Source organism: Leucopleurus acutus (assembly GCF_964270905.1).
Source record: "Leucopleurus acutus genome assembly, chromosome: 14".
Lineage (NCBI taxonomy): Eukaryota > Metazoa > Chordata > Mammalia > Artiodactyla > Delphinidae > Leucopleurus > Leucopleurus acutus.
Window position 1 is genome coordinate 42,149,010 of NC_139156.1, and position 16,148 is coordinate 42,165,157.

Sequence of the window (16,148 nt, forward strand, 5' to 3'; positions counted from 1 at the left end):
AGGGGTTGATATCTAAAATACATAAAGAATTCATACAACTCAATAGCAAAAAATCCAACTAAAAAATGAGCAGGGGAGCTGAATAAACATTTTTCTGAAGAAGACACACAGATGGCCAACAGGTACATGAAAAGATGTTCATCACTGTCAGGGAAATGCAAATCAAAACCACAATGAAATATCAACCAACACCTATTAGAAGGGCTATTATCAAAAACATCAGAAAGATTAAAGAGATAATACGTGTTGGGGAGGATGTTTCTGGAGAAAAGGGAACCCTTGTGATTACTGGGAATATAAATTGGTGTAGCCACTATAAAAAACAGTATGGAGGTTCTTAGAAATAAAACTATCATAGATCCCACAATTCCACTTCTGGGTATTTATCTGAATGAAATCACTGTCTTGAAAAGGTATCTGCAGCCCCGCATTCACTGCAGCACTATTCACAATAGCTAAGATACAGAAACAACCTAAATGTCTATGACCAATTAATGGATAGAGAAAATGTGATATATATATATATATATATATACACACACACATATTGTCCAACCATAAAAAAGGAACTCTTGACATTTTCAGCAACACGGCTGGACCCTGAAGGCATTATGCTGAGTGAAATAAGACAGAAAGAGACAAATACTTTTTGATTCCACTTACATGTAGAATCTAAAAATCCAAACATGTAGAAACAGAGACTAGAATGGTAGTTACTGGTGCTGAGGGTGGGGTAAAAGGGGAGGTGATGGTCAAAGAATACAAACTTCCAGCTATAAGATAAATAAGTTTTGGGGATATACTGTACAGCATAAGTATTATAGTTAATAATACTGTACTATATACTTGAAAGTTGTTAAGAGAATAGATCTCTTTTCTCAGAATGAAAAAGAAGTGGAAATTATGTGATGTGTTACAGGTGTTAAGTAATCCTATGGTGGTAATCATTTTGCAATATATGTGTATCAAATCATCATATTAAAACACAAATGTTAAATATGTAAGACATGTTTAAAATCTTAAAGCTTCACAATGTTATACATTGATTAAATCTCAATAAAGCTGGAAAAAGATAATTAAATGAAATCAAAAATAGTATGAAACAAAAACATTAAAAAATTTTTTTTTAATTTAAAAAATTAAATAAGGGACTTCACTGGCAGTCCAGTGATTAAGACTCCACATTTCCACTGCAGGGAGCATGGTTCGATCCCTGGTTGGGGAACTAAATAAGACCCTGCATGCCACATGGCATGACCAATCAATCAATCAAAGTAAATAAAAATGGTATGAAACAAAGAATATTAAAAAATTGGTAGAGTTACTGTTCTGCTCTAATTAAGTCAAAAAAATTTAAACTGTCATATTATTTTGAATAAATTAACCAAGCAATTGATACTTCAACTGCCTATTAAGCTGGTTTCAATTAATAATTATATTAGAAATTCACTACTACCTAGTTTATCTATAGAAAAGTAAATATTAGTAACACATAGGAGTCAAAATTATTTCAAACTTTGAATATGCTAAACTCCACACCCAGCTGAATTCAAATGTGTTTCTGACGATTAGGTATCACTGGCTAGAACTTATTTACTTGCCATTATTTAGAAAGATTATTTAGTAAGGAATAAACAATTGTCATCTCTTCTTCAAAAGAAAAAATGATAATCTGTTTCAGGCCCAAACAATCCATTTTGTGAGAATTTTAAGTAATGTTTAGATATCAATCCTAAACAGATTAGAAAAAAAGAATGTATATATTCAACAAGTAAAAATTACTTTTTGTTGAAACATTTGATGTCCAGAATATTCATTTCTGAATAAAATTTCATTTTTCTCTTTCATTTGCTTTTGTTTGGTGTATGGAAATGAAATTACAATGAAACAAAAATCAAATAGCTTATTTCCTACATAATACAAAATCTCCTTGTCATGACTACAGCTCCATCCTTCAGCTTCCAGAAGATTTTGCCAATGGATACTAGGTATGACTGTTTCTTACATAATTGCATCTGTGTTAAAGCTAATTATTACAGTTCAAAATAAGTTTAACTAATTGTATAATGATAATTACTTTAAAAATCCATAGAAAGCACTAAAATGTTAAAATATATTTTCAAAACTGCAATAAGTGTTTAATGCACAAAGCAAAATCTAACACTAAATTTTCATTGTTAGTGCTGTTATTTTGTTCTTCTACTAAGTAAAAGATTTAATAAATGAGCCATTATGTCTGTTTTCCAAAACTGTATTTTTCTTTTAATGGAATATCCCATTTAAACGAGAAGAATGATAATATTTGATACTCAAATACTATTCTCAGTTTAAAAAAAGCCCATATAGATTATTAAAACCTCTTATATAACTCCAAAATTCCATTTCCTTCCTCATCATCCCAGAGGTAACCACTATCCTAAGTCTGAAGATTCCTATGTATATTATTCCCAACAAACACTCCTCTAAACTCTAGGGAGATTATAGTGAACAATACTGTAAAAGTTTTATGCATATATGCTCTGTCAGATTGTGATAGGTGGGGAAAAAAGAAAAATAAAACGAGTAATTGGGATAGGAAGAGCTATCAAATGAGTGACCTCATTGGTCAGTTACTATTTGAGCAGAGACTCTAAGACGTTAAAGCCATGTGGTTACTTGGGGAACAGCATTACAGGCAAAAGCAAGTTCAAAGGTCTAAACCAGAGCATTCTTCTTTTGTTTGAAAAATAAGGAGGCTATTGTGACTGAGTGAAATGAGTGATGGGGGAGATATGAAGTTATAGAAACACTGGGGGTTTGCAGATCAACATGTCTTCTAAATTTACCTAGATTTTATCCTGAATGGAAGGCACTGCATGGTTCTAAGTGGAGGACTGACATCATTCAATTTACACTTCACGTAACCACTCTGGCAGCTGTTTAGAACGGACTATAGAAAGGGAGAAATGGACACCTGGTGACCTGTTTGGAGACTATTGCAAATATGCAGGCAAAAGATGACTGATGATGACTTGGATCAACTGGTAAAGTTGGAAGAACATGAAGAATATGAATCAGAGAGATTCTGGGTATAATATGAGGGAATAGTTCACAGGCTTTGTGGTATATGAGACGTCTTTAAAAGATACACTTTTCTGTGTTTTATGGAGTCATTCGATGGAAAAATGTTAATTTTTATTATATTAAAATGCATCTTTTATGATTTGTAATTTTTGCATCTTCTTCCAAGAACAAAATGACATTTCCCTAAACATTCATATAAAAATGTAAAGGTTTTATTGTTTAAGACTTTAATTCAATTTGGGTTTAGCTTTGTGCCTGGTTTAAGGCAGAGATCTGACTTTATTTTGCTCATATGTACAACCACCTATCCCTGAACCATTTACTGATCAATCCACATTTTTCTCATTAAGAAGCAATGCCTTTGCTGTCATATATGAAGCTTATATATATGTGAATAATTTATTTCTGGGCTCTATAATTTCTTCCAATGGTCATTACCTATACTTTATCATATTACTCAATTATTTACTGTAGCTTGATAAGTATGAATATAGAGAGAAATCTTTTCTCCCTTTTTCAAAGTGGTATTGTTTTTGTTCTTGGAAATTTATATTTCCACATTCAGGTTCAAATAAGATTCATAATTTGCCAAGTATCATTAATGTCATTTTTAGTTAAAATTCCAGTGAGCTTATAGGTTAAAATACAGAGATTACTGACATAATGATGTAAGATTTACCATCCACTGGAATAGTATTGCTATGTGTTTATTAATGTCTTTCAAAAGCATGTTTTAATTTTTCAATTATCTTTATAAAGTCATGATATTTTTATAATATTTAAACCCAACACTTTTGAAAGTGAAGGTTCCTATTTAAGATATATCTCATAAAAACCAATAATCATATACTTTTAGAACAGCAACACATTAAGTTGGTGTATTATTATGTAGAAAGATGTGGTGAAGCCAAGTTTTGGTCCGAAAGGGGAGGTGAATATGTGTCATGTTAAGAAATTTAAAAAAAAAATAAGTAAAAGGATCCAGTTAAAAAAAGGAATAAGCTCAGTGTGATGATTTTGTGGGGAAAATAAATAAGATACAAGTGTTCCTAATTACAAATACTATATAGGTATATACTTTTTTGATATAAACTTAGATAAATATGTGAGAATACTGTTACAAATGATATTTGTTACTTGAGAGCGTGGCATTACTAAGGTATTGGGAAAGAAGTGGAGATTATTTTTAATATAATAGTATTTTTATCTGCATTTTTATCATGTATTGTTACTTAGAAAATTAGCAAATAAGTAAATTAATCATGAGCGCATCTGGTAGCAGCTGGCCATTAGCTAACAAGGCTGTTGCTTATACTTTTGGAATCATCACCATGATTTCATCTACTTCATCTAATTTATATATTCCCTAATACAAAAAAATACAGATTAAGGATGCTGAGGTTCACTGTTTTACCCCCTATATCCTCCTACTCTGGGAAATAGCACCTTGATTAAATTCAAAAGTAAAATATGAAGGATGGGAGGAAAATGGAAAACCATTTAACCAGGGTCAACTAAAATGAGACAGAAGTAGAGAAAAAAGGGTGGGAAACAGAAAGCTTGTAAAGCTTAGAATTGAAAAACTAGAAAGAGTACATTAGCAGAGACTCTGTATATATTTATATTAATAAGGAGAAAAATTAATAAAGGAAAAAGAACTTTGCAAAAATTTCCTGTAATTGAGAAACATGTTTCCTAACTTAGCATGAAATAGTTGAGTATATGGCAAACATAGTTCTTCTTATCAAATTTTATCAATCAAGTTATGTGTAATTAATGTGTTAAAACAACGCACAACACAATTATTTGTTCTTGATCAAAAGGTGAAAATTCCTAATTATTAAAATTAATGAATCAAATTAATTTACATTCAACCAAGTTAAGGAGTTCAGTGATATTACTGCAAAGAGAGCACTGAGCCTCTCACCTCAAGCACACATATTTTGTTTGCAAGAGTTTAGATTTTTAATACCTTATTTTAAAATTCCTTTAGACAAGTCTTTAAAATATACATTGCAGAAGATAAACACAAGAATAAACTCCTCTAAACATACATGGAAAAATAAAATGGTAAGAGTCAGTGCTTTTAAAATAGACTTAAAATTTATTTAGTTCGGCCATATTTAAAAAATAGAAAAAAATTAAAAACCTATTTTAATTTTAATACAACAGCAATCTCAATGCTGCATTTAAACATTTTCGGCATTACAGATATATAACTTATTTATTATCTTGTACAGAGTCTAGTAGGCTGTGGGTTTATTTTTGCTTTTGTTTTGCTTATTTTTGTTTTCTCTTAGCTTGCAGGTCATTTTCAGAGAATTCTTTATTATGTAGGAAGATGAAAGGAAGTTACCCTAGGCGATCCTAACTACCATCAATGAGAAGTCTTAAGTTCAGTTCACAAAGACCCCATGCTACTTAATAATAGTGTAAGTGTGTAAAAGAAGTAAATCTCCAGACACTTATTTTCTGAGTTTGCATATAGAATATGTACTTATTATGCACTTATGGAAATTTCAACATATTTGAAGAACTGGCAGTTCTGTTCAGATAAGTAAATTTTGGAATTGGTAACTCTGGGGATAGGTGATTATAAGTGGGGCTATCTACTGTGCTAGGAAAATTCCATTGTATCCTTTAGAAAGAAAGGGAACTTTGTCTTTCTTGTAGTAAACACTATGAAGGATCTTCTAATGTTAAAAACAGCTGTTTAATTTCCATCAAATCTTAGTTTCTGAAATATATTACATTATGTTATATTATATATTTTATTTCAGACCAGAATGGTTACTTTGCTAGAATAATTTGTTACCTGTTGATTTGTACATGTGATTTTGTCCAAGTTTGGAATTTACAGTAATATTAAAATTTAATGAGGATAATGTGGCCATCTTGAATATTCCCACCTCCTTTTTAAAAACCATACATGTCAATAAGGAAATCAAATTCTACCACTCATATCTCAAGTTTACAGAGTGAATAAGAGAAAACAGTACTGCAAGCTTCAATATACCTGTGCCTGGAGGAAAAGACAAGACTAGCTGAGTCAGCCCCATAGCAGAGTATCAGCCAGAGCCTACACAGAAGAGTGTGGTGGATCTCTACTAGTGGTTAAACCCTGAAAATATACCTAGGGTTTACCGCCAGAAGGTTATCCAGCACATCTAGGTGGGAAATACTAAGAGCACATTTGAGTTCTGGAGATTCAGAATTATCATCACTAGGAAGCTATAAGGAAGGGGCTTGGAAAGTGTGTAGGCTCGAAATGACAATTTGTGTAGGACACTTTGGGATGGTGATGTCCCTGGTTTGCATGATAAAGGGTAACAAAGAAATAAAGGGCTCTACTGTTACAAGTATTAAATATTTCAAAGATGACACACAGAAAGCACCATTTATTAGAGAACCTGCACTTCTCCCTTGGAACATAAGCGGTAGAAAGTAGACCCAATATAATTTTCATCTCTAAGCAATTAAGAAAAAAGTAAATTGCACACACACACACAAATAAGTACTTATTAAATACAATTTTGCTGTGTCAGCTAGCATATGTTACAACTATTAACATTATATGTAGGATACAAAATATCTTTCTACTAGTTTAAAAAGCATTAGAAGCATATAAAAGCAAACTTTAATAAGAAATTAAAGTACAAACATCAATAATCAGTTCAGTATCTATATTGTTTTATATCTTTGTTATAAAAATATCTGCTAATTAGTCTAAAGTGTAATTGCTGTAGTAATATGTTTTTGCCTTCATGCCATTGGTCACACTGTCCTGAGAAAACTGCTGCAGGTTTATTTCCAACAAGTGGGCCAACAATAAGAAAAGGTGAAATGTAGGTGATTTAACACAGGAAAAACATTGCAAGATGCCTAAGCACAAATAGATAAAACTAAGAGTACAGTAAGGGACATTGAGAATAGAAATAGAAAGGGCCAAGAAATAGAAACAATGGCACAGGTTTTAAGTTGTCACAGAAAGGATGATGAATATTGAAGACTGGTATTGAACAAAATTATTATTAAAACCATTAACTCAAGAACACCTTCATGGAATGGGGTGATGGCTTAAATGTACATAATGAAAGTTTCTACCTCAGGCCAGGGAAAATGTGCCTTGAGCAGTGAAAATATATGGACCTCCAAACAAAAAATACCAAGTCACATACAAAGTAAAGAAAAATAACCTATGTATCAGTATTTTGGACAGTAACATACAGGGTATGACAGTAGTGGAGTAACAAGAAACCCAATGAAAGGAATATCAGACAAGCATATATCCACCCAAGTGGCTTTAAGATCAAAGCTACAGAAATACCATTTTAATATGTCACCATTCAATGAATGCTATGCCCAAGAGCCATCCTGGAGATTCTGCTAGAGAATGGCCCTCATTCCATAAAAGATGCTTAAGGAAGCACAGACAAAAATCAATTTGAATACATGTAGCTGAAGAGTCAAGATTAAAACAAAGGTGAGGGCTAGAGTCAGTATGTATAATGACTAGCTAGAAAAATATAACTTAAACATGAAGGAAAAACTTAAAATAGCTCACTGACTACTTGACAGGTAATAGGTAGAAGACTAGAATCTCATTTAGAGCTGACAAGCAGGGTAGCAGAATGAAATAAAGGGAAGGGAAATAGGGCACTGTATCAAGGTTTTAGTATAAATGTTATCAGAATAAAGCAGAACTTATTAAGAAGGAGTACAAAACTAAAATTTTAAATTGTAATGTAGACAACAGTTGATACAGAGCATATAGAATGCAACATGCAGAGTAACAAAATAGTTATTGAAGAACAGACTAAAGTTTAGTTGTATAAATGGTAACAGGCTCAGCTCACGTATTAAAAGAAAAATGTTTTCTATTGGCATACAGAAGAAAACTCAATCTACTTTCTATAAGAGAGATGTATTTTATTTACCATCAGAATGGTTAAAAGAAATGAAGAGTTAACATGCAAAACAAATGCAAACAAAAAGAAATTAGGGTGGTGATATGGATATCTGATGAATTAGAATTCACAGAAAATAAAGTGAAGCAAAGCAGGATACCAAATTAAACAGCAATGAGCAACACTCTTCATAAAGTGACACAATTATAATGGATAAAAGGAGATACCAAAAGAGATGCAGTAATTGTAGGCAACCTTCATACACCTCTGTGTAAAACAAAGCCTGTGGATAAAAAATACATAAGGATATAGAGGAGCCAAACAATAATTAATGAGGTAGTTCTAGTGGATATTTATTGACAACTTATCTCAAAATTTAGAGAGGCAACAATAAAGTAAACCAATAAAATGAGGAAGAAATTAGGATATGAGCAGAAATAATGCATTTTAATAGAAAAAACAAAGCTGCTAAGTAGATAAATATGCTGCTTCTTTGAAAAATCTATTTTTTTAAAAGAGGAGAAGGCAGAAAAACAAAAACAAGAGTACATAAATATTGACACATTCAAAATTTAAAGAGACAAATTTAGAAATACCAAAAGGAAGAAAGGAAGTGGGGGGAAGAAAAAAAAAGAAAAGGGAAGGGAAAGGAAGCAGTAGAGGAAGGGGAAGGACAGGAGGAAGGGAGGGGCTTAATTAAACTGACTACTTTTCTAAGAAAATATAATTCACCAAAACTGAATCCAGTAGAGATATACAAGTTTAAATTCCAATTTTCTTAGAAGAAGTGGTGGAACTTATGTAAGAACAACTATACCCTACCCACACTCAAAAAAGACAGTCTCATATTTTCACAGGGGAATTCCACCATACCTTCAAAAACTAGATAATCCTAATGCTACTTTAAGAAACACAGCAATGGTGAAAACAATGGTGGTACCTGTAGTAGGCTGAATGGTGATTCAAAAAAGTTATGTCCATGTCTTAATCCTAGAACCTATAAATGTGACCTTATTTGGAAAAGGGGCCTTTGCAGAAGTAATTAAGTTAAAAAATTTGAAATGAGATTTTAATGAATTTCAAGGCAGATCCTAAATGCCATCACAAATGTTCAGTTAAGAGACAGACAGAGGGAAATTAGACATATACTCAGGAGAAAGCGATGAAGATGGAGAGACATGCAGCCGCAAAGCAAAGAATGCTGACAGTCAGCAGGAAGGGCAAGAGGCAAGGACTAGCTTATCTCCTCCTGTAACCTCTGGGGGAATGTGGCTGTGCAAACAGCTTGATCTTGGAATTCTGGCCTTCAGACCTGTGAGTAAGTGCATGCCTGTTGTCACCAAGTTAGTGGTAGTTTGTTATATCAGGCATAGGATACTAACAGAGTACCCAACCGTGATAAAGATGGTAAGAAAAAGGGAGAGTTACAGAATATCAATGTAAAAACTTAAAGAGTACGTTAAAAAGAACAGTGTATCAACAGATTAAAACTAGGCATACCATGATTAAGTGAGATTTATTCTAGGATTGTATGAATGGTTCACATTAGAAAATCCATTAATATGTTTATGAGATATAGAAAAAAATCCTATCTAGCCATATGTTCCTTTCCTTGAGTTGCCAAAAATATATAAAAATTTCTGGATTAACAAACTCAATAGAATAGAAACAGATGTTTTCATACTTGAAAACATTTCAACCCCCAAATCAGTATGACATCTAAAGTCATGTCAAAGGCAAGGATTAACTTGCAATCTCTACTATTTTTACTTATTTTGCGGTATTATTCAATTCAGTCTGAAAAGAGAAAACTGAGTGATGGATAAGAAGAGGTAAAGGTAATATTCTTTACAATGATTTGATAAATTTGGAAAAACAAATAAAGTGAAAAATTAATTTGAAAAATATTTCAGTATAGCAGCATGATGATTAGTTGATATATGAAAGTCAAAAGTTAGCATATATTAAAAAACCTCAAAGAGATAATACAATGGAAGAAGTGATCAAATTTATAATTGCAAAAAATTCTAGGAAAAAAACCTTTAGTATATGAGAATAGTAATTTTAATAAATGGTTTTTAGAGACTTGATTGTACTTCATAGGAAGACAAAATTTTATTTATTCTTTATATTATACACAGAATAAACCCCAAATGGATCCAAGATATAAACACAAAAGCAGTTACTAGAAAGTCATAAGTGAATTTGTGATGAATTCATTTATATTTATAATCTGTAAATGGGGAAAGTCTTTGTAACTATGACTCAAAATGAATTTTCTGTAACTTTCAATTAAATCAGCGGAAATATAAATCCATGTATTTATTCATCTAGATGATGATGCAAATGTGGCAAATTTTGATAGTTAAAACTAGATTGTGAATATACAGACACTCATTGTACTATTCTTTCCACTTTTACATATGTTTGAAAAAATACTAAATTAAAAAGTATAATTTGAGATTTTGGTATCATTAAAACTATAATGATAATCTTACAACACACTTTAACCCAATATTAAGAAGCAGAAGTATGGAATTAATATTCCACAGCAGGGGAAAAAAAAAGGCATTGCTATTGTAATATGAAATCCAGCATAAAGAGAGAAAACCCAGGATAAATAGAGAAATCAACATTTTAGAATTTACTAATTATTTTGGTGAAAATGATGGGATAGTGGTAGTATTTAATTTTTAAAGCCTTTTCTATTTTTATAAGCATATACACATGGCTGCTAATAAAATTCACCTGTTTTCTAAAAACTGATTAATTTTGATGGCCTGTTAATTTAAAATCAGTTATATTTTATGTGGAATATAAATCTAGAATCAGCCATTCACATATAGTCAACATACTGAAAGAGAAATAAAAAATCATTAATTGGTATTTAATTTAAGTAAAATTAAAAATAAATAAATAAAACATTTCCTTTGGGTTGGTTAAAGTAAAACACAGAAATTGCCAAAGTTTATTGAAATTAGATTCTCTTCCCAAAACAGAAAGAGGGAATCTAAAATCCAGCACTGTTATCGTGAAGAAAATGGAAATGTTCTGAATATTTTCCATGATTTGTCTCTCATTTGGCTGGAGATGTGAACATTAAATGGGGCAGTCCTCTTCTAACAATTTATTTAAAATTGGCAAACTGTTGAATAACATATCAGTTGGAAATTTAGTTGAAAATACTCAAGAACATTCATATCTATACCAAATGATGTTTAAACACATGTCCATCCTATGGCTGATGAAGAGGAAAAATAGTTAAGCTGGAGAGGTTTAAAATTTCAATATTCTATAGTTGTATCATAGGCAAGAATGCATAGCATTTAATGGAGACAGAAAAGTGAGAAAAAAAAAGAAAGATTAATTTTTCCCTCTTCTTTTTTGACAGCTTCATTCATATTTAAAGTCCCAATCACACCTATTGGAATGTCTGAGTTGGAAAATATGTCGAAATTATGAACATAGAAATGTCGGTGTCAATGGCTTGTTTTTTCTCTATTTTTCCTCAATGTTTGCTTAATGAGGCAGAGAAGTCTGTTTAAGCTTCTAGACTGGTGTCTGAACACCTTGATTTTCTTGCTTCTTTTCTGCCTCCGTGGAGAATTACCTAAATTACAGTGAGTAAAAGGGAGGGAGTTCCCAACCAGAGAAAAAAAACATTCAATCCCTTTCTATCACCAGAAAAGGAAATGTGAATCAGCTCTCAGTTTCATCTTTGCTTGAGACACAAGGGCAAGTTATGCAACCTTTTTGAATCTCTGTTCATTCATCTTTAAAATAGAGATATATGGGGAGGGGGAAGGTGAGCTGTGACAAAGCGAGAGAGAGGCATGGACATATATACACTACCAAACGTAAGGTAGACAGCTAGTGGGAAGCAGCCACATAGCACAGGGAGATCAGCTGGGTGCTTTGTGACCACCTACAGGGGTGGGATAGGGAGGGTGGGAGGGAGGAAGGGAGATGCAAGAGGGAAGAGATATGGGAACATATGTATATGTATAATGGATTCACTTTGTTATAAAGCAGAAACTAACACACCATTGTAAAGCAATTATACCCCAATAAAAATGTTAAAAAAAAATAAAATAGAGATATTAATAGTACCTACTTATATACCAAAGTCACAATCACATAAAATAGACACAGAAAAATAAATCTACAGAACAGCTGAAATAAGACTGTATTCTTGTGATAAGTACTAAAAATACATTAAAATGCCAAGGACTTCACAAATGAAGATGTGATGTGCTCCAAATTACAGGATGTGGAGCTGGGCCTGAAAACAGGAAAAGTCCAGTGCAACTTTGTATTTGGGACTTCATAATTATTTGATCTACTCTAAGCTGTTATAAAACTAACGCTCTTCCACCTTAAGATCTGAGTAAAGTTATTTTTTGAAACAACAACTGAATCAGAGAATACTTGAACTTGAGGCCTGCCAGACTCAACAGAGGGGACATATTAGAAGTAAGAGGTTTAACTGAATTTATGTTGAACAATGGGATGCCAAACACTCCTTCCATTCCATACCACCTAGAATGCTGGTAGTCAACTTTTACCTGCAAACAGAAAATTAGAGGATTCACCTCTGCCAGACACGCACCAGTAGGCAACCATATCTATATGTAGGGTGTACATTAACATTTTTTCTTTCAATCTTAAATGCAAATGAATTAATGACCATCACAAGATACTTATCACCTCTAACATGAAAGACAGGTAACATCCACACCAACAGAAACAGAAAAAAGAAACCCTGAAGAAATAGTCATGTTCAAGAGCAAGAGTAACACACAAAAATATATGTATTACACACACATACCTCAAAATATATATGTATAGACACACAATTAACATTTTCAGAGACAAAAATATTTCATAAAATAAAGCAAGATCCCACAAAAATAAAATATTCACAGAAGAAAGCATTCTTGAGAATTTTTTTTAAAAATGATAGAAAAACTCAATTGAAGGGTTAAAAGAGAAAAGCAAAAGGAATCTCCCAACATGTAGCATAATGGAAAAAAGGTGGAGGGGTAAACAATCAAGGAGGAGATACAAGATCCAATGTATATGATTTCCAAAGTATGGTGGGTGGCATTATTGGCCCTGATTCTTTAGTCCTCCACATGCACAGATTTGCTATGGTCTCATCATGGGCAAAGTACAACTCTCTTCCACTGTTATAGGGTGGAAATTAAAGTGTGCTGGTTCTAAGCCTGCTTGTCTATCTGCCATTGCTGTGTGAGGAACACACCTAGCTAGCCCGCTACTCAGAGACACAGTCACAGTAGCTAACTCACAGACCTGTTAAGTATAAAGCAGAGCCATTCAGCTAAGCCATATCAAGTCAGTCAAGCCACAGTAGGAAAGCAGAGAGGTGAGAAAAGATAAATGAGCATTGCTTTAATATGCTGTTTAAGATGCAGCAGCTACATAGCAACTGCTAACTAAAATAGAAGATAAATGGAAGTCTTAAAATTAAAGAAATAATAAAGGAAACTTCCTAGAACTGCAGGTGTAATATTTCAGTTCAAAAGGCAACAACTAAGTGTCAAATGCAATAAATATGAACCAATGACATAATTATGATATTAAACAAAATGGCTAAGAAATTATGCCATATCTTCTTAGAGCATTGTTAAGGGTAAAATTGGTAAGGATTTTCATACAAAGTATAAAAGCCAGAAATCATTAAGAATTAAATTTGTGAATCACAACAAGCACCTATGAGACAACAAAATGACTTCAAAATTTGAGGGGAAAATTATTTTCACTTCAGAATTTTATTACACGCAGTCTACCCTCAAAGGTGAAAGTAGCATCAAGATATGTTAGATAAGTAACACCTCAGAACGCCTAATTCGTAAACCTGCTTCCTTGGTCAACTCCTTAAGGAGAACATCCAACAAAGGAGAGAAGTTATTTTTTAAAAAAGAATGGTTTAACAGGAAATATAGCCAATATTTTATAATAACTGTAAATGGAGTATAACCTTTAAAAATTATATAAAAATGTTTGTTTGTTTTTTTGCGGTACGCGGGCCTCTCACTGTTGTGGTCTCTCCCGTTGCGGAGCACAGGCTCCGGACACGCAGGCTCAGCGGCCATGGCTCACGGGCCCAACTGCTCTGCGGCACGTGGGATCTTCCCAGACCAGGGCACGAACCCGTGTCCCCTGCATCGGCAGGCGGACTCCCAACCACTGTGCCACCAGGGAAGCCCTATAAAAATGCTTTTAAAAAGGAAGCAACAAAGCAGGAAAAACCTTTGATTACCTTGGCATCAGTAGATGGTATGTTACTACCTACTTCATGCTGAGAAAGAATAATGAGATTTAGGGGTGTAAAGTAAAGAAAATGCCTCAGATAAGATTTTTAAGTACTGATTTACAAATCAACCATGACCCTATTAACTTTGAGGAATTTGCCTCAAGTCATTTTTTCCACAAATTCCTCATAAATAAACTTTCCTTAACGTTATCAACAGTGGCAATCAGAAACTGCTTCACGCTGGTTTGACTCAGTCTCCGTTTCTCCCGTGACTTACTGGCTGCACATTTTATTCCAAGTACTTTATGACTTTGCCCTCTTATAAGACACATTATTGTTACACTCAGTAAAGACATCAAGGAAGAAAACAAAATACAACTAAAGGCAACTATTTAATTTAAAAAGAAAATATAGTTTTTAACCTAAAAAAATTAAAATTAAAAAAAAAGATACATAATTCCAAAGGTGATGTAAGGATCTGGCTAGGCTGCTCCTACCATCCTCACTCATCAGGAATCAAACACAAGCTGCTTTTTTCACAAAAACTAAGCTCAGCAAAATCAGAGAGTGAGTCATATTTTGCTGTATATTAACATAAACCTTTGTAATGAATTGCTCACTTATATAAGATGGATCAAGATTTCTGCATTTCCAAGTTGCAAATTCATTCTTTAAAAATATTTTTCTTCCATGTCCAGGGAAGATTTGTGTTATATGACTAGTTTGTACCCACAAAATAATCCCCTATTTATCAAAGAATGGGGCTCACAAGTCCGCCTGCCGATGCAGGGGACGCGGGTTCGTGCCCTCGTCCAGGAGGATCCCACATGCCGCGGAGCAGCTGGGCCCGTGAACCATGGCCGCTGAGCCTGCGCGTCCGGAGCCTGTGCTCCGCAACGGGAGAGGCCACAACGGTGAGAGGTCCACGCACCACACACACACACACACACACACACACACACACACACACACACACACACACACACACACACACACACTTGTGAAATTAAACAGAATGGTTAATTTATTCACCAGATTTGATTTCATAATCTTACGCAATCACATTCTAGATCCCACATTTTACATTTAACCCCAGTGTGTATCAATGAATATGCTTAATATATTTATAATAAAATATGCATCATATTGATAAACCCAGAGTAATGACTTAAATATTAATTCTAAGAGTGAATAAAGTAATTCTAAATACTTCTAAATGGAAAGAAAAATCACAAATTTGACTAATCATCTCATTTCAATTACAATAGATTGTTTTAAATCCAATCCTCTATTTACTTCATATTCTCTCCAGGTTTACTACATAGACAGCACCAATGCCTATTATTTCAGGACTTCGGGATTCTCTTTACTGTCTTGTACAATGTTCGTTGCATTAAAAACAAATGCTGATTTTCAATTACTCCAGGAATCAAGGCAGTACGGAGTTTAACATATTAAATCACATGAAACTTATCTTAAGAGTACACCTATAATGCAGTGTCTATCCACATATACTGAAGATGTCAGACTGTCCTGTCTAAAAGGAGAAATAAAAAGAATGGGAAAGAAATGCACAGAAGTTGAAATCAATATGGATCACTATAATAAAGGTGTAAGTGTATATAAGAAAAATAACAAGCAGCTAAAAAACTAATTTAACAATTTGCATGGCAATGCATATGCCACAGAAAGGAAACAAATGAACTATACCAGGTTACTCTTGAGAATAAAGGGCAATGCATTTCTATTTAATACAGCAGAGCCTCCCCCATTACCGTACAATGGCATATGTACATTTTACAGTCAAGATGCATATGCTTACCAAAAGGAAAAAGGAAAAACAAAGACGCCATGAAAATCTCCTCGAAAAAAAATATGGTGGTTAGGAAGATATATGCAAA